The sequence below is a fragment of the Abramis brama genome (genome assembly GCF_963993115.1).
Source record: "Abramis brama genome assembly, chromosome: 11".
Classification (NCBI taxonomy): domain Eukaryota; kingdom Metazoa; phylum Chordata; class Actinopteri; order Cypriniformes; family Leuciscidae; genus Abramis; species Abramis brama.
In genome coordinates this window covers 36,582,510-36,607,963 of record NC_139973.1, presented here as the reverse complement: position 1 = coordinate 36,607,963, position 25,454 = coordinate 36,582,510, and positions in this window count along the sequence as shown.

The window sequence follows — 25,454 nt, the reverse complement described above, 5'->3', positions numbered from 1 at the left end:
CGTCTGTTTATTTGTTAGTCTAGCCACGGTTTTAAATAAAAACCTAGGATTGTTTTGGTTATTTTCTATTAGTTTGCGGAGGTGCTCAGCCCTGGCCGCTTTTAGGGCCTTTTTATAACCTGACATACTGTCTTTCCACGCGATTCTAAAGACCTCTAAATTAGTTTGTTTCCATTTACGCTCTAAATTACGGGTTTCTCTCTTTAGAACATGCGTAGTATTATTGTACCATGGTGCTTTAATTTTCTCTCTGACCTTTTTTAATTTAATGGGTGCAACAACATCCAATGTTCTAGAGAGAATGGTGCTCATAGTGCTAGTTAGTTCTTCTAGTTCATCTGTTTGTTTGGGTTCAGGCAGCAGCTGAGACAGATTAGATAAGCAATTTGAGAAATTATCTATGGTGGATGGAAGGATTGTTCTGCCTGGTCGATAACGCGGCGCAGCATGACATATTACAGCAGTACGTAATATGCAAGTTACCAAGTAATGGTCAGTGACATCATCACTTTGTGGAATGATATCTATATCGGTTGGATCGGTTCCATATGATATAATTAAATCGAGTGTGTGATTAAGACGATGAGTTGGTCCGATGACGTTTTGCTTGACCCCAAAGGAATTTAATAAATCTATAAACGCAGCCCCTAACGCATCATTTGAATTATCTACGTGTATATTAAAATCTCCAACAATTAATGCTTTATCTACATTGACCAATAGATCTGAGAGAAAATCTGCAAACTCTTTTAGGAAATCAGCATAAGGCCCAGGCGGTCTATATACGGTAGCCAAGACTAGAGATAATATGGATTTTTTTCTAACATCTAAGAGCGTAACATTTAGTACAAGTACTTCAAACGAAATAAACTTATAACCCGTTTTCTGAGTAACATTGAGAATATCTCTATAGATTGTTGCAACACCGCCGCCACGACCAATCAGACGGGGTTCATGCTTATAGGAGTATCCAGATGGAGTAGACTCATTTAGACCGAAATAATCATTTGGTTCAAGCCAGGTTTCAGTAAGGCAAAGTACATCGAAGCTATTATCTGTGACTATTTCATTTACAATAACTGCCTTAGGTGTGAGTGATCTAATGTTTAGAAGACCTAGCTTTAAAAATTGTTTTTGTTTACTAATAGCAACATTTTCTGTTTTAATAACAATTAGATTTTTCCTAGACCCTGCAGTAGAATTATTATTTGATCTCACTAAACGAGGAATAGACACAGTTTCTATGCAATGTTCTACACTTGTATTTATATCATTTAAATTGGTGCAGGAGAGACTATGATTTGGACTTTTGGTTACTAGTCATTTAATGGTATTTAACATTTTGGAGATGTTATCCGACAGAAGATCCACTCCGAATCTGCTTGGGTGTAAGCCATCGGCACGGAAAAGCCTAGGACGCGCCCAAAATAGATTCCAATTATTTACAAAGAGCAGTTTCTGCTCATTGCACCATGACATTAACCATTCATTTAGCGCGAATAGTCTACTAAACTTTTCATGTCCTAGTCGGTACGTGGGAAGCGGTCCTGACACTATGATCGTTGTTTCAGGCGATGTGCTGTGTACCGTATCGATCATATTCCTGAAGTCTTTCTTCAGAACCTCTGTCTGGTGCAGCCTGATGTCGTTCACTCCCGCGTGCAAGACCACATTTCCGACGCGCTCGTCATCGTTCAGAATCTCGGGAACGCGAGCAGCAATTTCAGAAACACGAGCACCAGGAAAGCAGTGACTGTGCACCTTACTTTTACCTAACGTAGCGTGTACATGCCGAACGATGGAATCGCCGATGATCACAGCATCGCGTTCGGTTTCGCGAAGAGGGGAGAAGCGGTTTTGTGTGGATAACTCGAAAACCGGGAGGGGCGGAGAGAGTCTTCTTGGTCTAGACCTGACTCGCGTCTTCCGCTGCGGAACCATCCAGGCTTTGTGGTGCCGTGTTGGAGCCGGAGTGAACGAGACCATGGCTGATCACGACCTCGGCGCTCGGGACCGATGCTGAGTAACGCACGGAGTAGACGAGGTCGGAGTCAGCGGGTTAGTAACGTTAATCACTGATTTGTGTGCATCGGCGCGTGATGTTTCAAGAGCTAACCGCCGGTCTATCAGCTCGGCCTGTCTCACTAAAAGGTCGTGGATCTGTTTCTCAACAGCTTCCAGCTCAGACTGCAACGCGTGCAGCTCAAATGTATCTTCACCTGCACCAAGAGGTAGACTACTTACATCTGATATATTCGCCATGTTTGTTTGTAAGTGAGTGTGGAGAAGACGCGTTCAGCCGTGATCCACGGACGTAACCTATAAGAGTATCCGGCGTTGGATCACTAATAGGCTTGAGACGCGTCTGCTCAACAGTCCACGTTGTAACTATGAGGTTTGAGCAGTAGTGCTTCTCAGTGAGGAAAAGTAGAAAATGTTCGTTGTAAGTGAGTTTAAAGGGAAAAATCAAGAATTATAAATCAAATCGATAGAGCTCCAAAGACAACAACGCGTTCAGACGCCCAACATGTCCGGTGAGTATGCTGGCCATGCAAGAACTGGGATGTTTTCAGCCTCCAGGAATTGTGTACAGATCCTTGCAACATGAGGCCATGCATTATCATGCTGCAACATGATGAGGTGATGGTCGTGGATGAATGGCACAACAATGGGCATCAGGATCTTGTCACGGTATCTCTGTACATTCAAAATGCCACCAATAAAATGCACCTGTGTTTGTTGTCCATAACATACGCCTGCCCATACCATAACCCCACCGCCACCATGGGCCACTCGATCCACAACGTTGACATCAGCAAACCGCTCACCCACACAACGCCTACACGCTGTCTGCCATCTGCCCTTTACAGTGAAAACCGGGATTCATCCATGAAGAGAACACCTCTCCAAAGTGCCAGACGCCATCAAATGTGAGCATTTGCCCACTCAAGTCGGTTACGATGACGAACTGCAGTCAGGTCGAGACCCCGATGAGGACGACGGGCATGCAGATGAGCTTCCCTGAGACGGTTTCTGACAGTTTGTGCAGAAATTCTTTGGTTATGCAAACCAATTGTTGCAGCAGCTGTCCAGGTGGCTGGTCTCAGATGATCTTGGAGGTGAAGATGCTGGATGTGGAGGTCCTGGGCTGGTGTGGTTACACGTGGTCTGCGGTTGTGAGACCCGTTGGATGTACTGCCAAATTCTCTGAAACGCCTTTGGAGACGGCTTATGGTAGAGAAATGGACATTCAATTCACGGGCAACAGCTCTTGTGGACATTCCTACAGTCAGCATGCCAATTGCACGCTCCTTCAAAACTTGCAACATCTGTGGCATTGTGCTGTGTGATAAAACTGCACATTTTAGAGTGTGCAATGCAATTGCAATTTATTATGGTAAAAAATCCTATATAGACACTGGTTCATGGGTTCACAGAGATCATGGCCCGCTAGTGACGAACCATTGAAATTTCAGAACATTTTTAAACAGCTGATTTACATTGGTTGAAATCACATGACGTTGGCAGTTTGATACGCGCATCCGAATCACTGGTTCGAAACAAATGATTCGCAAAAGGTTTCAAAGCTTCCCGAAAGCGTCCATCACTTCAAGGTTTATTTCTGCATATGTTCTAGGGGATAATAACATTAACAACAACTCGTCTTTTTAAAATTCTTGTTTTATTCCCCTCTAATTTATCATAATACCCGTAAATCTGCTTAATTAAATGAAAACTAATTTTCAAAAGAAATTATGCAAAAAAAAATTGTTCCTACAAATAAACTTTTATAATTTTACTCTATTTTGGGAAGAAATATGACACTTCTTTGAGAGATACACCCATATAGGAATTACACGTCCATTTAAAAGTTTGGTATTTTTTAATGTTCTTTTCTGCTCACCAAGGCTGCATTTATTTGATCAAAAATACAGTAAAACAGTAATAATGTTTAAAACAACTGTTAACAATTTAAAATAAACATTTTCTATTTTCATAGATTCTAAAATTGTAATGTATTCCTGTGATCAAAGCTGAATTCTCAGCATCATTACTCCAGTCTACAGTGTCACATGATCTTAATAATCATGCTGTCTAATCAGCATCTTGATATGCCACACCTGTGAGGTGGATGAATTATCTTGGCAAAGGAGAAGTGCTCACTAACAGAGATTTAGACAGATTTGTGAACAATATTTGAGAGAAATAGCCTTTTGTGTACATAGAAAAAGTCTTAGATCTTTGAGTTCAGCTCATGAAAAATGGGGGCAAAAATTTAATTTTATTCAGTGTATATTGTAAGCTTTTGTACTCAACACAATCTATGGCGGATAATTACTAAAGCTATTGTGTATTTGTGTATTTAGTTTGATTGCTACGCCAACTCCTTAGTCCTTTTTAATTAAAGATATATTTTCTGTTCAGCATTAATCCCATGATCTGTACTGAGCATAGACAATGCCACAGCACAAAAAAAAATATGACTACATGTACAAAAATCGGATCAGATCATAAAAAGGAATACAACAAATCGACAAGAGTCTATTCAGTAGGTTTGGTCTTTTCAGGGCAAAGTTCCATCAGAGTAAAAGGGCATCACTTATGGTAAGAGCCGTTCTGCCAGTCTAAGCCAAGTACCATAATAGCGCAATCAGAGTTTTGTAAGTGAAATGAGCCAGTTGAACGGATTTGGATTCTTACTTTTATTTTTATTTTTTTCTGATAATGGCGCAGACCAGGATCCCTGTGGTATTGTTTGCATCAATGATTGCGTTTGATTGACAGCTCGCTCTGTTTATCATAAATTCCTCTGAGTTTACGCTCATGTCACTGGCTGTTGAAAAGCCCCAAAGCTGTTTTCCACATGAATCAGATGGGTCATACCCATAATGCGACGCTCTCACAGATGTCACCACTATTTGTTAATTGACAACAGGGATAATTAGCGTGGACTTTGGCCTCAGACAGAAGAAACAAAACAATACCAAATATGACATTAAAACAAATTAATTCTGCTCTGTCATTTTTACACAAAAAAAGGTCGCAAAAAAGATAAAAGATAGAGAAAGACCTTTAGGGTTTTTTTGGGGTTTTTTTTTTGTAAATCAAATCCGAATGGAAAGTCATTTACAGTCTTTGTGTGGCAGAAAGTAAATATAAAACTCATCAAGTGTTAAACATGACTCCTGAATCAAACACACTATTTAATGAGCAGGATATTTTATTTGATCAAATATACAGAAAAACAGTGTTATTGTGAAATATTATTACAATTTAAAATAATATTAACACTTTATTCACGGTCCACTTTATACATTCTAACTATAATTATCTTTGCAACTACGTCAACTAACTTTCATTAGAGTATTAGTAGTCTGTCTGCTAAATATCTGCTAACTCTTTATTGTGATGCTCCCCAACAGACATTCTATTGACTATAAGTAACTTTGCAACTGCATTACAACTTATTCTACTAACCCTAACACCCAACATTAAGCTAACATATGGTCTAGTACAGTCTACTAATACTATAATGACTGTTAGTTGACATGTAGTTGACAAGTTATGTATAGTTAGTAGAATATCTAAAGTGGACCATCGAAATAAATTGTTACCAAAATAACCGTTTTCTATCTGAATACATTTTAAAATGTAATTTATTTCTGTGATGTAAAGCTGATTTTTTTTTTTTTTTTTTTGCATTTCTACTCCAGTCTTCAGTGTCACATGATCCTTCAGAAATTATTCTAATATAGATATCATATAATTATTATCAATGTTCAAAACAGTTGTTGCTGCTCAATATTTTTATGTAAAACATGATGCCTTTTTCAAATTCTTTAAGTTCAAAAGAACAGCATTTATCTGAAGCAGAAATATTATAACTTTACAAATGTCTTTACTGTAACAAGGCATCAACAATAAATAAAAGTATTTATAAAAAAAAAAAAAAGTGCCTTAAACTAACCACATTAGAAGAGTCCTTGCATATAGTGAATTGAAATTTGAAATGAATTGTTAACATTAATCATTGTTAATTCTTTTAACCCTCAATGTCCCTTTCATATTTGTTTAGATTTTTATTTTTTGACGGGAAAATTATCACACATAATTCATTGGGCCACAAAACATAAATAGAGCCCTAATAGGGTGTATTCTTGGATGCTCACTTCCCCACCACTGTCTTTTCTCACATTTCTCTCTCTCTCTCTCTCTCTCTCTCTCTCTCTGCTCTTTTCTCAGCTCGGTGAGGCAATTTGCCACCATCGTCTCACAGGAGCAAGGAGAACCTCTTTGGCTGCCCTGTTCAGATCCATTAGTGATGCATTGGGATCTCTCGCTGACACTCAATCCAATCACAGAGCAGACTCCGACCTTGTTGTAATCCCACTCCAGTAAGGGAGACGCCACTGTGGGCCCTGGTGCACTGCCTGTTGGGACCCTGCAGTGGACTCTGTCTCGTGAAATGAATTGGTCTCCAAGGGCGGCATATAAACAACCTCTAGAAGCCTTTAATTTGGAGATCTGAGCCTTTTACCCCCTAAATCCCAGCTTTTAGCAGATTAAATATTAAAAAGATGGGTATTTATTGTCTTTTTCCCCTGGAAGGAGACGGAGAGTCTGCTAGACTTGTCTGTCCTTCTTTCTGGGTGTTGTGTCTTTAGTTAAGGACATTTAGTGGCATGTGGAGGAAAACAATGTGATGATTTATGGGTTTTATAATACTTTTGTTAAATCAGAATGAATCAAATGCTTCATTCTGATTTCGATAACGCACTTTTGTCTAACTCAATAAAATGTCAGTAAAAACGTCTGTATATAAGATGTTTCTCAAAAAAAAAAATATATATTTTTTTGTCAATATGTTTGTATTTTCTTTAAATGTGTAAAAAAAGAAAAGTTCACACAGATTATGTAAAACTCCAAAAAAAAAAAACATTATAAAAGTGGTCCATATGAGGTGTGCGCTATATTCCAAAACTTCTGAAGCCATATGAAAGCTTTGAGTGACCAAAAAACAACATACAGTTTAGAATGACTTAAGTGTGAGTTAATAACAGTAGAATTTTCATGTTAGAAGAATTAATCATTTATCATTTACTTATGCTGTGACAGAAGCTTTAATTACACATTACTGTTTTTACTTTTATAATAAAGCAAATTAAATATCAATCAAAGTAAAGGGTAATTTGCCTAACATGTTAGAGTTTTACCTCTCATAAAGTGTAGTGAAGTGATGAAAAGTGATGCATATAATTATGTTAATTCTTGCACATACCATCTCAATTCTTTTTCTACTTCCTCACAAAAGTTGAAAGAGTTTATGCCACATTAGCTATTAATTATGATTGTATAATTATAATTTTCAGAGTCTGTTTTCAGGAAAAAAGCTCATAAAGTGTTCATTCATCTGCTTCTTATAACCAGCATAACTCCGTTTTCAACTGCAAGGTTGCTGGTGAGAAAGCAAACCGATTCCCAGCCCATTGAAGTTATCAACTCTTGTAACATTTTTTAACATTTTATAATACTCCATAATTCATAATAATATGGAATGGATTATGTATTCATAATAATGTCTGGGTTTGAATTCTTTCCCCCAGGGCAACACTGGTGATAAAACAAAAGCAATGTACTAATATATCCAAGATATTTTCTTAAAGTATTTTAGTAAAGAAGCAGTTTCAGTTCTGCCGATGCAAGAGATTTACCAATGCTTGTTTTTTTTAAAAGTGCAAATAAATAATAGCTCACTATGGGTTCAGTTGTACCGTATCTGTTAGCAACCCAGAACTAAAGCGATGCCATGAGGAAAAGCTCTATTTATTGATTGCTTGAGGAATTGGATTTTTCATATTTGTATTTATTCGTTTCAGTGTCATGATTTATGATAACGGTGATCTCTGAGATATTCCCTATGGGTCTACTGAATCCAGCTCTGCCACATTTATTTAAATATTCATTCAATAATGGTATGTTTCACAGAAGCTTTGTTGACATTTCCAATCAGTCACTGCTATAGAAAGCCCTGAAAACTGAAGAAAGCTTTCCACATCTACAGAGCTGAGTGATGCATGCAGGCCTACGCCAGTTTACTGAGGAGTTGATAAAAGCTACTTATAAAATCTGCATGAGTTAAAAATCTGTCAAGAATCCTACAGTATAGTATGTTAAGGGAAAAGGAAATGGATGTGGCTGCCAGGAAACCCATATAGGCTCCATATTTTATTAGCAAACTAAATACTTTAAGTTTGCAAAAGTTTGTTGTCCAATACACTTACCTAATCGAGTCTCCAATGAAGATGTTTGTTGATGTTGTATTCAATTCAACTCAGAATGCTTACTTAAAAAAAAAAAAAGTGCAACAGGATGGCACTTGAAGTCATATGTCCGACTTGTAATCTTGTAATCGAAAAACTCTGATTTCGATACTGGATAATGTCCCACGCACATAGTGGCAGCTGGAGAACCATACAGATTTAGTGATAGACATTCAGTTTGGAGAAGTTAAAAAGCATTAAAAGAGTCGAAGTTCTTATTACATTAGTATGACAAAACCTCTTTAGTTCATTTCTGCAGAGACAGGTGTGTGAAACATGATAATCCTCTGTTCATAATCATACACCTGCAGAATAAATGGTAGTATTGTATAGCATAATTTATCCTCCATAGATTGAGACGTCTTTGTTAACATTCTAACATCTGACGAGCATTAGTACACTTGCATCTGGCAAAGAAACACCTTCATGGTCGGAATCATAGGAATATAAAACGTATGACTCTGAAAGTGGAGAGTGGGGCACAGCCTAACACTTTTGACTTTCTCAGTTTGTGTAAATACACTTGTGGTTCAGAGCATTTATTATTTCCCTCATTAAATTCACACGTCTAGTACAATTATGTGGTTCTGTTTTGTTATTACAGTTTATACTTTTTTTTTTCTTTCTTTACCCCGAAAGAATGGAAGTGAAATGTGACAACATGCCCCATAGGTCAGGTACGTTGTTTTAATGCGTAATGCCGACTACACAATATTTTTGTCTGGTTAGTCACTGTGTCAGATTATGTGGTTTTGATTTGAATATTTTTGTTGTGTCATGGACAAGAAACATTGTCATTGAGAAACAAGAGCGTAAACAAACAATGGCTACCGAAGCGGCGTGTAAGCTGAATGCTAATTCCAGTATTTACCGGGTTGCTGAATCGCCTCTGCTAATGTTCGCCAGCGTTTATCTTTCTTCTCTCTGTTGTGGTAGTCCCTTCAAGGAAACATTTTAAAGGCAAGAGTATTGTTGCCACACACATATATGTATATATATATTTTTTTTTTTAGGAATTAGTTTAAATTCAAAAAAAAAAAAAAATGGATTGCGGCCTAATGATCATGGGAAAAATTGGGTCTCATGACCAAACCAGTTGAGAACCACTGATCTTCACCATTTGCAAAATGAATAGACATTTTCAGAATGTTTCTCTTTACTTTTGTAAAAACAAGTGTTTTCTTTCCCTCCTTCTATCATAGAGTAATTCGTTTTGAATGAAATCTTTTGATATTGGACTGTGAAATTACACCAGCCAAAGAAATTCCATAAAGAAACCACTAACAATAACACTACAACTGTAACACCAATCATCATGCTATGCTTAACTGCGAGGCAACATGGAACCTGCTTTTAGAACGAGAAAAATCAATGTTTAATTTCCACTCAGCTCATGTTCTGTGAGCTTTAAGATTGCACTTCAAAACCCCTTCAACTAATGCTTCAAACTATGAGTGTTTTTGTGTGTGTTTTTTATTTTTTTATTTTTTTATAATAATAAAAGAGCTTGATTTTTATTGTACTCGGGTGTTTAACATCCTTCATATATGAATATGTGCTTTCGAAGTTCTACCAATTTCTACAGCAAATTGCATGTGGCATATATAAGACCTCAGACCAATTACAGCTTTTAGCTGAGGTCTCTATTTAATGAACACTTTTGGCATGGCTGTAGTTATTCAGAGAGCCTGAATAACTGTAGTGTAACATTCACAGGTGTCACTCTTTTTTCTTTCAGTTTTCATGTCAGTCTTAATTTACAAATCCCTGATTTAAACAGTCTAACAAGATGAAAACTTTTGCCTGCTCTAAACTGGGAATGATTTAGCTTTGACTGATTGCTACAATCACCATAACAAGAAATGTTGGATAATATGTTGTATAACGGATGGATGGATGGATGGATGGATGGATGGATGGATGGATGTACAGAGATGTATTTTGAATTTCCCTGTAATCCTTTATTTTTTGCAGATTTTATCTCAGTTGTATCAAAATGACAGATGCTGACATTTTGAACATGCACACAAACGCAGAGTCTCACATTCAGTCATGAGAAGACGGCTGCCATCCTTTTTACCCTCACAGTTCTTGCCATGGAAAATTTTCGGCTTGGCTACTAATTGTGTTCGCTTTCAAACACTTGTAAATGAGCTTCACATGACTAATTAACAGCAAAATGATGCATTATGGACACACTAACTTCTTTGGCTATTTCTCTTTGTCATCAACATGATAAAGAGCATACGAGAAACACTACTGTCCTTGTTGTTTAATGGGGGGTTTATTGTTGTATATTAAAATTTCCCCAATTAATCCTGGTCCAAGTCTATATCCAACCCAAAGTCCTGTCAGTGCCCAATTTGTCTTCATAATTGTTTTTTAACAATGGCTGGCAGAGGATTTATAGTGGGTAAACACTGTTTTAGAGATGCAAGACAACATTTATGGCTCTGTGTGACAGAAATAAATAAATAAATAAAAACTTTTTAATGACTTTGATCTTTCATACAGGTCAGAGAACTGTCCTCTTTTATGGCTATTTTACCATCTTATAATAGTTCCAAGAAACTAGCAACTAGCTTTACAGCCTGATGCCAAGAAGTTCTACAATTTTTTTGAAAGAATGTTTTTGAAAGAAGTCTATTCTGCTTACCAAGGCTACATTTATTTGATCAAAATACTGTAAAAACAGCAATACTGTGGAATATTATTAGAATTTAGAATAACTGTTTTCTATTTTTATATATTTTAAAAGTAATTTATCCCTGTGATGGCAAATATGAATTTTTCAGTAACCGTTACACAACAGTTGCATTGTTTAATATGTTTGTGGAAACCAAGATACATTTGTCTATCATTTTTTTCAGGATTCTTTACTGTAACTTTTGATCTTTGCTGAATAAAAGTATTAATTTATTTAAAACAAAACAACAACAAAAAATTAATCTATTTATTTACAACCAGTGTTTAGCAACGCATTCTCATCCCCAAATCGTCACTTTCAGACATTCTTCAATATCCGACGCACAAAGCACCCTTTAGCGTCCATATGAGACGCTTCGGTTATGGGTAGGTTTAGGCGTCATGTAACTGACGCTTTCGAAAGTTCGTCAATATCCGACGCACAAAGCACCCTTAGCGTCAATATGAGACGCTTCGGTTATGGGTAGGTTTAGGTCTGTGGTAGGGTTATGCGTCTCATATGGACGCTAAAGGGTGCTTTGTGCGTCAGATATTGAAGAAATTTTGAAAGCGTCAGTATATGACGACTTGGGATGAAGTGATTTTAAGATGCATTAACTTGTTTTTAATCAATAATGTTAACTAATAAAAAACAACAATGTAATGTGTCTGATATTTTATTTTAGACTAGAGTTTTTGCTGGCTTAGTATGTAAAATGATTGGGCAGCCTGACCCAAGATTGAATATAAAATAACCATAATTTAACACTCTGACAATCATCCTCTGAATAGGCCCATTGCCAGTAGTTAGCCAAAGGAGGGTTAATCTTTGTGCTATAACAGCATTGATTGGTACTAAATGTGAGAGCCGGCTTATATTACACAGAAACTTGCCATGAGGAAGTAAATCCTCATTTTATGGACAGGACCCCTCTTGGTGTGCATTAAAGGTTTATTAAGAGATGTTTTAAGGTAATAAAGATCGAGTTTGAACATAAATAAAGTCTCAGATCATCTCTGGAGAAATATAAGTGAGAACATACCTAATTATTTCACCATATGAGAAAGTCGGGAACCTGCAGGACACCAATTAGGAGGACTATCACACACTTACTTTCTTCAGAAGTACAATTGGGTTTTCAATGTTTTTAACAATATATTTCTAGTTTCCTTCGCTTTTTAATTCATTTTTGATAGTAATTGAATTATGTCAGTTAAACAGCTCGTAAACACACTTTAACAATAAATAAAATAATAATAATAATAATCGAAAGTATTATGCAATCATTTAAGACATTTCTCATAGAACCTTTTTGGCATAAAGGGTTCTCTCACTATTGGGTGAGTGTGAGGAACAAGATCTTGAGTAAAAATAACAACAACAACAACAACAGCCTCTGAGAATGAAATTGCCAGTTGTTCAATCCCCGGGGCCACACATATACTCAGTACAACTTAACACTTCAGTAATGATAAGTACCGATGACAGTCATCAAAGGTTGTTGTTTCTTGTTTATTATTTTACATCTAACAATTTTTATTTAACCTGACTTCCCTGAGCATCGTGGAAAATGATGGTTTAGAATGGGGTATAGACTGTTGGAGAGTGATTATTAGGAGGCAGAATTACGCCAGCTGCTGTAACACAGCGGCTGTGCCTTTTGTGCTTTTGGTCCGTGCGCAATAAATCTCTAAAGAGAGATCACCTGACCTGACCGCTACACTGAATCGTATCTCAGTGCATGAGCAGGCACCTTGGGATACGTGTTAACAATGAGAGCAAGGCAGACATGGAACACATAGAACACAGTCTTCTTGTGCTCGGAATGAACAATTAAAAACAAATGGTTAAAAACAATTATATTATATTATATTATATTATATTATATTATATTATATTATATTATATTATATTATAATATATTATAATATATGTGCAATATCACACGAGTAGAAGTGCGATATGGTTGTATTTCAGCATGGCTGTGATTCGGCCATCGGTAATCACAGTGTGCTGATATACAGCCATAATCGCACGGCTGCGAGTGTAATACTGTCTTTATACAACAGATTGACGGCACACGTGAGTAAATAAATAAGAAACAACTTTCTTTAAAAACACTCTTTTGTGCAGAACTACTTCCTTCCACCACGGATTCAAATATCAAGTTTTACACTACATGATTTAAGCTCGGAATCAAATGGGTTGATCTGGACCAAGTAATAGATTAATAAGACCAAAGATGAATTATGTCTCATGTTTCACCACTATCTACATAAGTAGCAAATTCCCAAAGGACTGGCAGAGATGAAGCTGTTCTCACGGGTACATGAGCGATGAATGGCCGCTGACGTTCTGGAGCTCACATCTGCGAAAGTGTCTAAACAAATTGTAAAATAGGCACTATGTTTATACTGTATATGAGCTACATATTTGAGGTCTAAACATTTTCGGCTAAAAAAACTCTTAAAACTAAACTGTGACACAACAGCAGTAGTATTTGTAAAAAAAAAAAAAATGGTGGATTTGCTTGACCGCCATGACAGTCACTGCAAGCAGTGATACAAACGGTGAAACGGTTCAAGTGCTGATACTGGGGAAATATAATATATAATATAATATAATATAATATAATATAATATAATATAATATAATATAATATAATATAATATAATAAACTGAATATTTATTTTGGATGAACTATTCCTTTTAAATTTGGCCTTACAGTAGAGGAAGTATAAAGCCATTATTTTGTCGGTTTTAGCCCAATTAATCTTTCCAAGTTAGAAGGTCCTGCTCTGTCTGAAAATAACAGATATTTATCATAGTTCGGTTATGTTGTTCTGAAAGCCATTTAAGGCAATTATGAACAATCCAAATGAGGATGATTAAAAAGTGATAGCCCAAAAATGTGCAAATCCAATCTGAGTGCATTTTATGAAATGGGATTTCAATGGATGAGAAAAGCATTAATAAAAACTCATGATTCTGATGTTGTTCAGTTTAATGTGAGAGTGAGATATTAAATAGGATTTTATTGCATCATTCCAACAAATGCATTTATTTTTGCAACAGACAAATTTAGGAGCATAATGCCCATCCTAATCATAATGATAATGGCTCTTTGATAGCTTAAATATTTTGGACGATTACTGCTTTATGCTTTTCTGTCATCACCCTTCTTTTTACATCAATTCTGTGTTCTATTTAAAGTCAGATGTGGGTATTGCTTTTTCCTAATACTTTTAGTTATAATGTGTTCTGTTTTCTTATATTTTAACTATACCGTGCTAGGTTTTATACATATTAGAAATGGCATTCTATTGCACTTTGCTCTTTGAAGATGAAACTTTGAAAATGAGAATTCCAATTCCAAATAAATGTAATGCCACACTGGCTGAAAGTCACAGCTTGGATTGTATTATGTATGTGAATATATTTATATTATAATACATTTATGTTTATTTATTAGGCCCCGAATTGTAATATGACATTTCTGAATGAACAGTTTATCATTTCAGTGATCCATTTTAAGCTTGTTTTAATGAGGGTGTCATAAGGAGCTTACATTTTACAACAAATCTTGTATTAGTGTGCTATTAAATTAAAATAAACATGAGAAAATACAATGCAAATCTGAAATTATCCATAAGATATTACACTGTAAAAAGTTTTGTCAGGCGTAAAAAAAGTAAATTAACTGGTTTGATTCAAGTCAAAAACACTATTAAGTTACCGAATAAATAACTACATTACATTATACCAATAAAAGAGTCAGATCAGAAATATCATTATGGGAATATTTGTATGTTAGCAGTTCTTTCTTAGCCTGCATGTGACCACTTCAGACACACACTCAACTACTTAAATCACATTGAATAACAAATATTCCAATGCACACATTCTGAAATAGATTAGCAATTTAAGTAGTTCAGCTGTTTGATGCTCCGGCTTTGATCATGGACCTCTGTTTCATGGATCTGTTTCAGGTTTATAATTGAACAGAACACAAAGCTCATTTCAGTTTTTCTTGCGTCTAGTTTTCTTCACTCGAAAAATATTTGGATAACTGCAAGTTGGATAGTGGCAACATGGCTATCACAACAATTGTAATTACTAATTCATTGTTCTATGTTTTTTGTTTTTTTTGCCAGGTTGTAAAATGTTAATTAGAATTAGATTAAAAAATAGCAAAAACATTTTTTTTAAATAATTCATAAAAATAATTGTGAAAATCCACAAACAATTGGAGGGCCTTCAAATATTGTTGTGGACAATGGGGGGCCTTGAAGTCAAAAAGGTTGAGAATCACAGATTAGAAAACAAATGATGCCTTAAAAAAAAAAAAAAAAAAAAAAAAAAAAATTGTCTTATTGGAGGGAGAAAAAGTACATCAGAAAAACACACTGGTCAATCTTAGGCTAATATAACCTACTAATCTTGACCAAAAATTTCACATATGGTCCAGGAAATTTGTCCACCCTGTAGGTGATATTTTTTACAATGCAATGTGTAACGGTGTCACGGGTGGTTGCAGGAAGACAGAACAAGATGAAGGTATCTTCTCAACATGAAGGTTTAATGATGATCAAAATACAGGACAGCAGAACAGGCAATAACACACACTATTTACAACAGTGATCAGACAGAGAATGGATGTGAGGGACCAACTTTTATAGCAAACACAAATGAGGATGATTAATGAAACACAGCTGAACCAAATGAACTCATAATGATGGTTACCATGGTAACAGTGGTGGGAAAACTGAACAAAGGAAAACATGTGACTAATGAAAACAAACTGTGACACAGGGTGGTTTTAAGCTAATGAAGCCCAGTCTTTATTATAATCGGACAAACACAGGACTCAAGTAAACGCTAACCACTAAACTGATAAACGAGAACAGACAAGGGACTGAAAATAAGAGGGATAAGGGTACGTTTACATGACAATGATGTACTAAAAACTGAAAAGTTTTTCCTTTGCGTTTTTCGCATAGAGTGGACAATGTTGTCAAAACAATCCGCGTTCACACAGATCCGCGAAAAATATTAAAAACCCTGTGTTATGCTGCCAGGCCAATAGTTGGCAATATCACTTTGTAAAGAAACACTATGCGCCTATAGACTGAACATACGTACAGTATGCGCATGATGTCGACATTTTCACAAGTTCACGTTTTTGAAGTTTACACAGAGATGCTAACAATATATTTTCAAAATATATACACTCTTGCACTCTATGCATTTTCAAAACTTGAAAAGGCCACCAAAATGCTGTTGTCGTTTAATTGAATGATCAAAATACATGAAAAGCTTTCCATTTTTAGTTGAAAACGATGTGGTGTAAACGGCCCCTAAATACAAGGCGAACATAATGAAAGACAGGTGCAAATCATAAGTAATCATAGAAACAAGGACATAATCAGTAACTCCAAACTAAACAGAGCATGGAAACAGGAACTAAAAAAACCATAACCGTCCATAATCGTGACAAGCAGAAGATTAACATTTAGAAATAATTTTATTGTATTTAAAATCTATTTAGAAAATTAAACAAACATTTTCATGTCCAGTATAAATTGACAACAGGGTGGACATGTTATGTTTTACTCTTTTGTGTGTGTGTGTGTGTGCGTGTGCGTGTGCGTGTGCGTGCGTGCGTGCGACAATACATTTTATTTTTTGTCAAAGAGAATAAGTAAATGTTTAAACTAATACTCAAAATACAGCCAGAAGCTGTAGCCCAAGACTGGTTGCCCACTGAAGCTAAGCAGGGCTGAGCCTGGTTAGTACCTGGATGGGAGACCGCCTGAGAAAACTAGGTTGCTGTTGGAAGAGGTGTTAGTGAGTCCAGCAGGGGGTGCTCATCCTGTGGTCTGTGTGGGTCCTAATGCTCCAGTATAGTGATGGGGACACTATACTGTCAAAGAGCACCATCCTTCGGGTGAGACGTTAAGCTGAGGTCCTGACTCTCTGTTGTCATTAAAAAAAAAAAATCCCTGGAGGTCCTTCGAAAAATAGTAGGGGTGTAACCCCGGATCCTGGCCAAATTTGCCCCATGGCCTCCTAATCATCCCCATATACTGATTGGCTTCATCACCGTCTCCTCTCCACCAGTAAGCTGATGTGTGGTGCGCGCTCTGGCTGCCGTCGAATCATCCAGGTGGATGCTGCAAATTAGTGGTGGTTGAGGAGATTCCCCCTTCCATGTAAAGCGTTTTGAGTACCTAATTGGGGATATTGGAATTTGTCTGTTAAGTTTTTCAAAAAATCCAAACGTAATTATTCTTAGGTAGTAATCATTCTGAATTTGTGTTAATGCATCTACTCATGGAAAACCATATGGCATGAAAGTTGACTATCATTTTATGCAAAATATGCAGTATTGTTTAGTGGAGAGATAAAATCCACCACACTGTATTTGACCCCAGACCTTAGGAAGGAAATTTCCAGGAAAGATATGGAGCACTTGATGCTTTATTGGTAAACCCCTGAGCTTGAGGAACTCAAAAATAGAATCGAATCAGCTCATCAGTGACCGGTCTCAAACAGCTGTGCACTGTGAGTTTACAGAGGACTGTTATTCAGAAACCGCATGTGTTCAAGGGTCAAGTCGGCCATAATGAATGAAAAGGGCAAGGGTATGTTGGGTATGACTGGTTGACTTGATATAATCAACTGCAGTAATTCAAAGGAAAGCAATTCTTCCTCTACAGTAAATAATATTCACATTCACCAGGATGAAGAGGCAAATCCTTTAGCCTCTAAGTGAACAGACAAAACTGAAAATATGCTAATGGTAGCGCAGGTATAGTATAGAGGGAGAGCTAAGAGGATTTAAAAAAAAAAAAAAGTTCCATGTTTCTGTAGTGTGGAAGGCAAAGACTAAGAGCTAAATCATTCTTGGGATTTGTAAGATCTGGCTCAATGAAAATTCCCAGGTAGTTAATTCCCAGGCACGGATAATAACAGTCCTAATGAGCTTCTAAGCCTGGCGGATCCCGGCTTTCAGCTGTTTGACGCTCCGGCTTTGATCCTGGACCTCTGTTTCAGGACGCTCATGGAGGTCTGCTCTACCTAACGCTAATTCCCTAAATACGCTCATCTACAGGATTCACAGCTGGGCTACACCACACTGTGGAGCAGAGAACGAGACACAGTTATATAGAGTATGAATCTCAGAGCACATCAACATTAAGGATAGATGACTTGAGCTTTGTGTTCTGTTCAATGATAAAGCAATGTCAGTTATTCTTGCACCTAGTTTCCTTCATTCGAAAAATATTTGGATACCTGCAGGTTGGAGAGTGGCAACACGGCTGTCACAACAATTGCAATTACTAATTCATTGTTCTATGTAAACACAATGAGAGTACTATCAGCAATGCAGATTTTAAGGATTATTATTAAACTCCTTAAAACTCCATGGGCATTTTTATGTTTGTTTGTTGTTGTTTTTTGTTTTTTGTTTTGCCAGGTTGTAAAATGTTAATTAGAATTTTTGATTAAAAAATAATAATAACATTTCTTTTTTTTTTTATAATTCATTTAAAATTGTACAAATGCACAAACAATTGGAGGGCCTTCAAATATCGTTGTGGACAATGGGGGACCTTGAAGTCAAAAAGGTTGAGAATCACAGATGAAGAAAACAAATGATGCCTCTATAAAAACAGAAACAAATACTGAACTTCAATTTCTAGAGACAATATTTTAGGCCTTATGGGCCTGTTTGCACCTGGTCACTTCATGCGTTTTCTCTGATCAGATAGCTCAGATCGTGAAAAAGCCAGAAGTGCCCTCCGAATCGCTTTCGAGATGGATTTAAATCTGATCACTCAAACCACTTCAAGAGGTGGTCTGAGACGCATTTCAGGCGAAAGTGTAAATGCGTCTTGTTATTGAAACCACATATGTACATTTTACTCCTCCCAAATTGTTAAAAAATAAACGTGTGAGAGTGTGTTATAGGCTATATAACATGTTAAAGCCAGATATGACAGCACTAATGCAACATGCATCACCGCAGATGAGTAGCTGAGCATCTCTTCACCAAGCCAACGTGCAAACTGAAGAAAATAAAACTGAAAGTAAGTCGCAGACACTCAACACACAATCTTCATTAAAAGTTTTGAGACTAAATGACCTTGCCAGTGCTGATGCCGCTCTCTCCCCTATTGCGCTCTTTGATCTTGAAATTAGCTGATGATAAATAAAATGCAGTGTATCTGTTGCCTTCATTAATGTGAACATTGATGTGAAGTGTAAATGGAACCGTTTTAACAAATTAGATAGCTAAAAACGTGCAAAAACGTGTTAAATGACCAGGTGTAAACAGGCCCTATAATTCTTCCATTCTTTTTCAATGAGATCAAAATTCTCAAACAAGCAATTTGCCTACATGGTGTCTTATTTTTCAAGGACTGACAGCCTGAGGAGAGAGCCATCCCTTGCAGAGTTGTTCCTTTTCCTGTTCGTTGCAGTTACTTCTATTGCCACATAAGTCCAGTCAACTAGCTGCTATGAGCAGCCATTTTGGATCATCTGGGAGCCCCATCTCCCCCTGTGATTCCTCTTCCCCACAGCTTCCCTCGTAAATGTCTCTACCACAGTCTCTCCGGCACTCAGCGCTCTCTATCTTCCCCTCCCTCACTTCCCCTGTTCTTTCCCTGCTAACGAACTCACTCTGCCGGGGCTCACCGCAGGCGTCTGGGCCTAATTATTCCCTCTTGCCCCGCACCTGTGAGATGCCTGTCCATTACCTCCCCTGGCGGTGAGCTGCAAATGTCTACGGGGCCATTACTTGTCAATCAAAACTCAACCCGATCACAAAATGCTGCCGGTCTTCGGTGAGTCCTCGCACTGCCATTGAAAACTGTCAGCCAGAGTGCATTTTTATTGATTTCTCTCATTTATTTCTATCCCCTGATTGTTATTGTGTTTGTCCTGTGCAGTTCGCACAGAAAAAAAAAAAAAAAAAAAAACCCGGACCAGAAGAAGCACTAGCGCCGGAGAGTTGAGAAGTTTGTTGGCTGACTTAATGACTTCAGTCAGACTGAGGCTTGATTTTAGGAGATTTGTCATAGTCTAGATCTCTGTTCCAAATCCTAATGCATTGCCTTGTTGTCTAATACCAACTAATGAAGCCAATGCACTACACAACTTTTAAAGTCATTGAATTGTTGTTCTTTTCACACTAGACATCTGTCTGTCATCGCCAATGTCAGTTAAATTCCAGTCAAAACACATTTCACTTTTCAGGACTTGGGTCGTGAACTGGTATAGATATTTAACCTGCTAAATATCTCACAGTATTGGCTACACATTGGCTTTTTCTCAGATTGCATCTTTGATCATTCAAACATAGCAATTGTTGCGTTTTTGGGCTTTTGTTGGAGCAAAAAATCTAGGATAAAATCATGCACAACCTTGCAAATGACTGATTTTTTTTTTTTTTTTTTAAATAGCACTACATAATATGTAGTGCTATTTTTATGTTTTTTTGTGAAAAGAACAAGAGAATTGACTAACAACCAGGGGTGCGTTTCCCAAAAGCATCGTTAGCCAACTATGTTCGCAAGTTCCGTCGTTATCGGCATAGTTCAACAAGCCAGTGTTTCCCAAAACCATCGTTCTGACGAACATTCGCAAACAGCATCGCAAAGTTGTGTAGTTGGAACGACAGCTCTCGACCTGTGGTTACAAGCATAGTTTCTAGTTTGCATGACATGTGGACTTAATAAATCCTTATCTTGAGCAAAATAAGCAAGCTGACATTCCGTACAACCTGTGTCTTTTATTTAGAATGCATACAAATGTAATTTACGTCTTTTAGTTTGTCAAGAGATGTAAAGCACCGTTTTTGAAGAGTGCGCATACGAACACGAACGTGCTCGACTATGTAAGAACGAGCCTATGATTGAATCTGGAAATAAAGCGAAATAACTGAGAAAAATGAGAAATAGTCCTCAGATGTCATGTCTGTAATTTATAGCAAAACATCTAGCGTTAATTCGATCTCAAACAGATTCATTAAAAGAAGTTATTACTCCACCACGTGCGTGACGTCATAAACCAACGTGGTTGAACGACCACTTTGCGACAATACGGTTTCGGGAAACAGTCGTGACTGGCTAGTTGATTTCTTCAACGATGCATCGTACTATGGTAGTTAAGCAGCGAGTAACGTCGTTGTTCGGGAAATGCACCCCAGATTCATTAGAGTCTGGCATTAGCATGTTGCTAATAGCACAAAGGCAACATCTTAAGTGAAAAGGAAGCTAATAAATGACAGATTTAGAACACCATACAAAAAAAATGAGTTATCAAAACAATACTCTAATAAGCACAAAAATGCATAGCACACTTTTTTTTTTAATGCATACCTTTTGCAATAACCTTCAAATCAAGACTTCAGAGCATGCATGATAACTAGGTTTTGGAGTCTGTTGTGTGGAGAAAAAATTTCTCCACTATTTGCTATTTTATAAGTACAGCTAACTGTTAATTTGTAGGACATATATTGTTTTCAGCAAACAAAACAATCAAGGGAATAATAAAATACTTAAATAATGTCTGTCAAGTTTAAATATGACATTTGGACAGAATGAGCTGAAATGTTAAACAAATCACTAGATGTAGGACTTACTGTAAATATGTAATGGATGATTATTTTTATTCTTTAAAATTTATTTTATTGTTTCATATCAAATTTACCATGTAGTAGAATAAATTCAAATACATTTTATACTTTTTTTTCTCAAATCTTTCTTTTAAATGTAGATCTTTATAAACACGAGTCATCATCAAGCAGAAAGTTATTGATGGAATGCAAACATTTGTCTATTTTCTTCAAACAGCTGCTGTTGTCAAAGAGTTAATTGGTTTGTTATGCAGCCAAAATGAAAAGCTCTGTATGTATGTGTACGTGTATGCGTGCACATGTGCTTGTGTGTTGATGTGTAAATAATCTGTTCAAAAGTCTTCAAGGTAAACTTGAATAAAGGAGATGCTTCAGGTGTGTCTCAGTGCTTGTTGCGGCTATGAATCATGCAATTTATATAAATTAGTTTGGGAGAGTCATCTTATGGGATAAACTGCATTTCTAGCACACAGGGGAGAATGAAGCACCTTATGAAAATAGCAGTTATGACCATTTTTAAATGAATTGATTCAATCAGACATTAGAGCAGATTCTTGAGATAAGCCTATATTATTAAGGTTTTAATAAAATGCATTACAGTTAAACTATCACAATACTAAGTATGATTATGTGCAGGGCCTGAAATTAACACCCGACCACACGCCAAATGCGGGTGAATTCTGCAATTGGCGGGTAACACTGTCAATCTACCTGCCACATTGGCAGGTAGCCAATGAGAATCGACCCTTCGCGGGGAGTTTGATTGACGGCGATCTGGCCAATCATAATCCGCCGAATCCGCCTTTTTTTGTCCGACAAAGCAGTCAGGAGAGTTCAACGTTGGATGATTTGAACTTGAAAAAACGGAGTGTAGAGTAGACCTAGGCTACTGACATCTTTCCGCAGTTAAAACTACATTCCTTATGTTCATTCATGTTTATTTGATGCTATAATAAATTAACTAGAAGGAAGAGATGATCAGTTCACGAGCAGCTTTAACTGAGGCACCACAGCGATCTGTCAAGACACATTACAGAGCCAAAAAACGGTATTGTCTACATTTCTTTAAAAATGAACAAATTTTAACGTTGAGACTTTGTTTAATATCAAAAGTAACCTGTGGACTGTCTTGTCTGTCAGCGTGTTGTGTGTCTCTGCTGCGCGATGTGTTTTTCATTGCGTGAGATCATGGTTTGGCGTGAGCGCGCGCGGTGTAGCTTGTCGGACATAGCAACAGTAACTAAAGGGGCCGGGTCTTTGCGTTTTTTTTGTTTTGTTTTTTTGCAACTGTTGTTCTTTGACATTTAAACGGAGTCAGCCATTTCGTTGGATTTTAGCTAAAAATGTGGCGGCACATTACTGGAGCATCTGTGAAAGCAGCGCAGTTTGAGTGTTTCGGAACATATATGTGATCGGAGAGAAAGATGAGGCTCTTCTCTGACTACGTTTGAATGTGTGAGTAAAGTATTAAACTGTTGGTGAGATGAGATGAGATAATGCAACGCTGACATAGGCTACAGTACAATGACAGTTGCACAGATGTTGGGAGTTGGGAACCGGTGAGAAAATGTCCGGTAGCCTACCCTGTAACTTTACCAGTAATAACAATATTAATTTAGTTCTGCTTAACGGTCCCTGAATGCTGTAACTAACAGCTGCCCAGCGATCAACACAGCCGCGTGTGATTCGTTTACATACGAGCTGCACTAGGTCTATATCTGTATTCTAAGAGTTAATACTTGTATGGATCTCGTTAATAACTTGACAGCACTTAAATGTGTATTCTTACAAGTCAAAGAACAAATGTTTGTGCAATTCCTTTTTTTCACCTTTTATGAGGCAAAAAAAAAAAAAAAAAAAAACTGGCTGGCTGGTAAAAAGTCACTGTGGCGGGTTGTTTTTTTAATCCACCTGCCACAGTGGCTGGTGGTCAAAAAAGTTAACTTCAGGCCCTGATTATGTGTATACTGTTGTTATTAATTTTTCTTATTATTATTGAAAATAAGAGGTGAAATTTAAAGCAGCTCTTAAAACATTAAAAAAGGTTGGGGAGGAAATGGGACTAAAAAAGTAAAAGACAAAAAAAAAAAAGACAGAATTTATACTGTTTGGTCAACTATTCCTTTAAATAAATGAATAATACATTAAATGTTTAAAGGTCTAGTTAAATATTGCATGAAGTCATTGATACTTCTGTTGCATTCCTCATTTATTGCAGGTGTATTTTCAATAGCAAAGTAGACACTCGAGTGAGCAAAGCCCTTTAATGAACTCGATTGATTAGCAGAAGTTTTAAATTACCATGTGCTCTGTTCAATATCCTTCACTGCCCTGTTTTTTTTTTTTTTTTTTTTTTTTTTTACTGTAACAGCATTGCAACATTTCAAACTCAATTAGCTGCTTTGGGAGCATATGCAATTTAATGACAATATTTGAGTTAGCATCTACAGTATTCTCCCACTCCCCAACTTAATCCAGGTTATACAAATTAGATGCTATATATATATATATATATATATATATATATATATATATATATTTATATATATATATATATATATATATATATTTATATATGCAACCCCGTACAAAATGGATCTCCAAATCGGAAATGACAGATTTAGTAAAAGCAATGACCAACTGCTGGCTCACTGTCACAGGCTTTCCCCCAGTGGATTAATTTGTCATGAACATTAGGGATATCATCCTTCAAGAGTGAGTATGAGAGCCATCGGATTGTCAAAGAAAGGGCACTGGGGATTTGCAGAGAAAGAAAGCGAGCGAGAAGAAGAGAGCGAGGAGGTAGAGCGAGATGGATGTATGTATGCTAGCGTGTGACATTAAACTTCAGCTGTTGTCACTGAAGACAGGCTAATAAAATAGATTAGAGAAAACACGGCCGTAAAAGTGTGACATAGGAATGTGCTATTATTAGGATGCCTTCCTGCCAGACTACAATAGGTTCCATGTGAGGTTTCTCAACAGTCTGGAACTCAGCAGTGCAGACATCCGGTCCTGCCCCTAGGCTAAATCTTGAGGTGTCAGTGTGTTACTGGCAGAATTCATTGATGGGTCCAACACACCACCAGCTGGAACCCACAATTACTCCTACTGGGCCATAGGGTTTCCCCCGTCTACAAGGCAAAGCGTGCAGCAATCAAGTCTCAGAGTATGGAGGAGTTCATAAGATGTGAAATAAGATTCAATACCAATCCAGGTACTGTAGATATCAAATGAGGTACAGGTTCAAATAGTCAGGGAACAAGCAGAATGAACAGCCTCACAGGAGGGGGACAAGGATGGCAAGAGACATGTGTTAACTCAATGGAATTTCACAATGGTAAGAAACAGGATTTCGTTTGTTTAGCCACTTTAAAAATATCAATAATCTCATTTGGGGCTGGCATGGTTTTACATTAAATGGTTTCATATTTCTCCCTGTTTGCTTCCTTTTCACATCTCAGGATAAATGCTGTACTCTAGAAAAAAAGGTTCAATGGGGTTCTACTGTATATAGACTCAATTTAGGGTTCTATATATTGTATGGCTCAATTTGAAAGAACTCTTTATGCCAAAAAGGTTATTTATAAAGAGGAAGAGATGATTGATTACATGATAAAATTTGTTTATAAGCTGCTTAAAACAAAATTATTTAAACTCCTGATTATCCATAAAATAATTGCATGATAAGAACCCCTAAAAGGTTGCGCCTGATAGAACCCTTGAAAGTTCTAAATATAACCTTTTCTTTCAATGGGTTTGTTCATACTTTTAATTTGATTAAAACGAGCTCTCTTGTGAT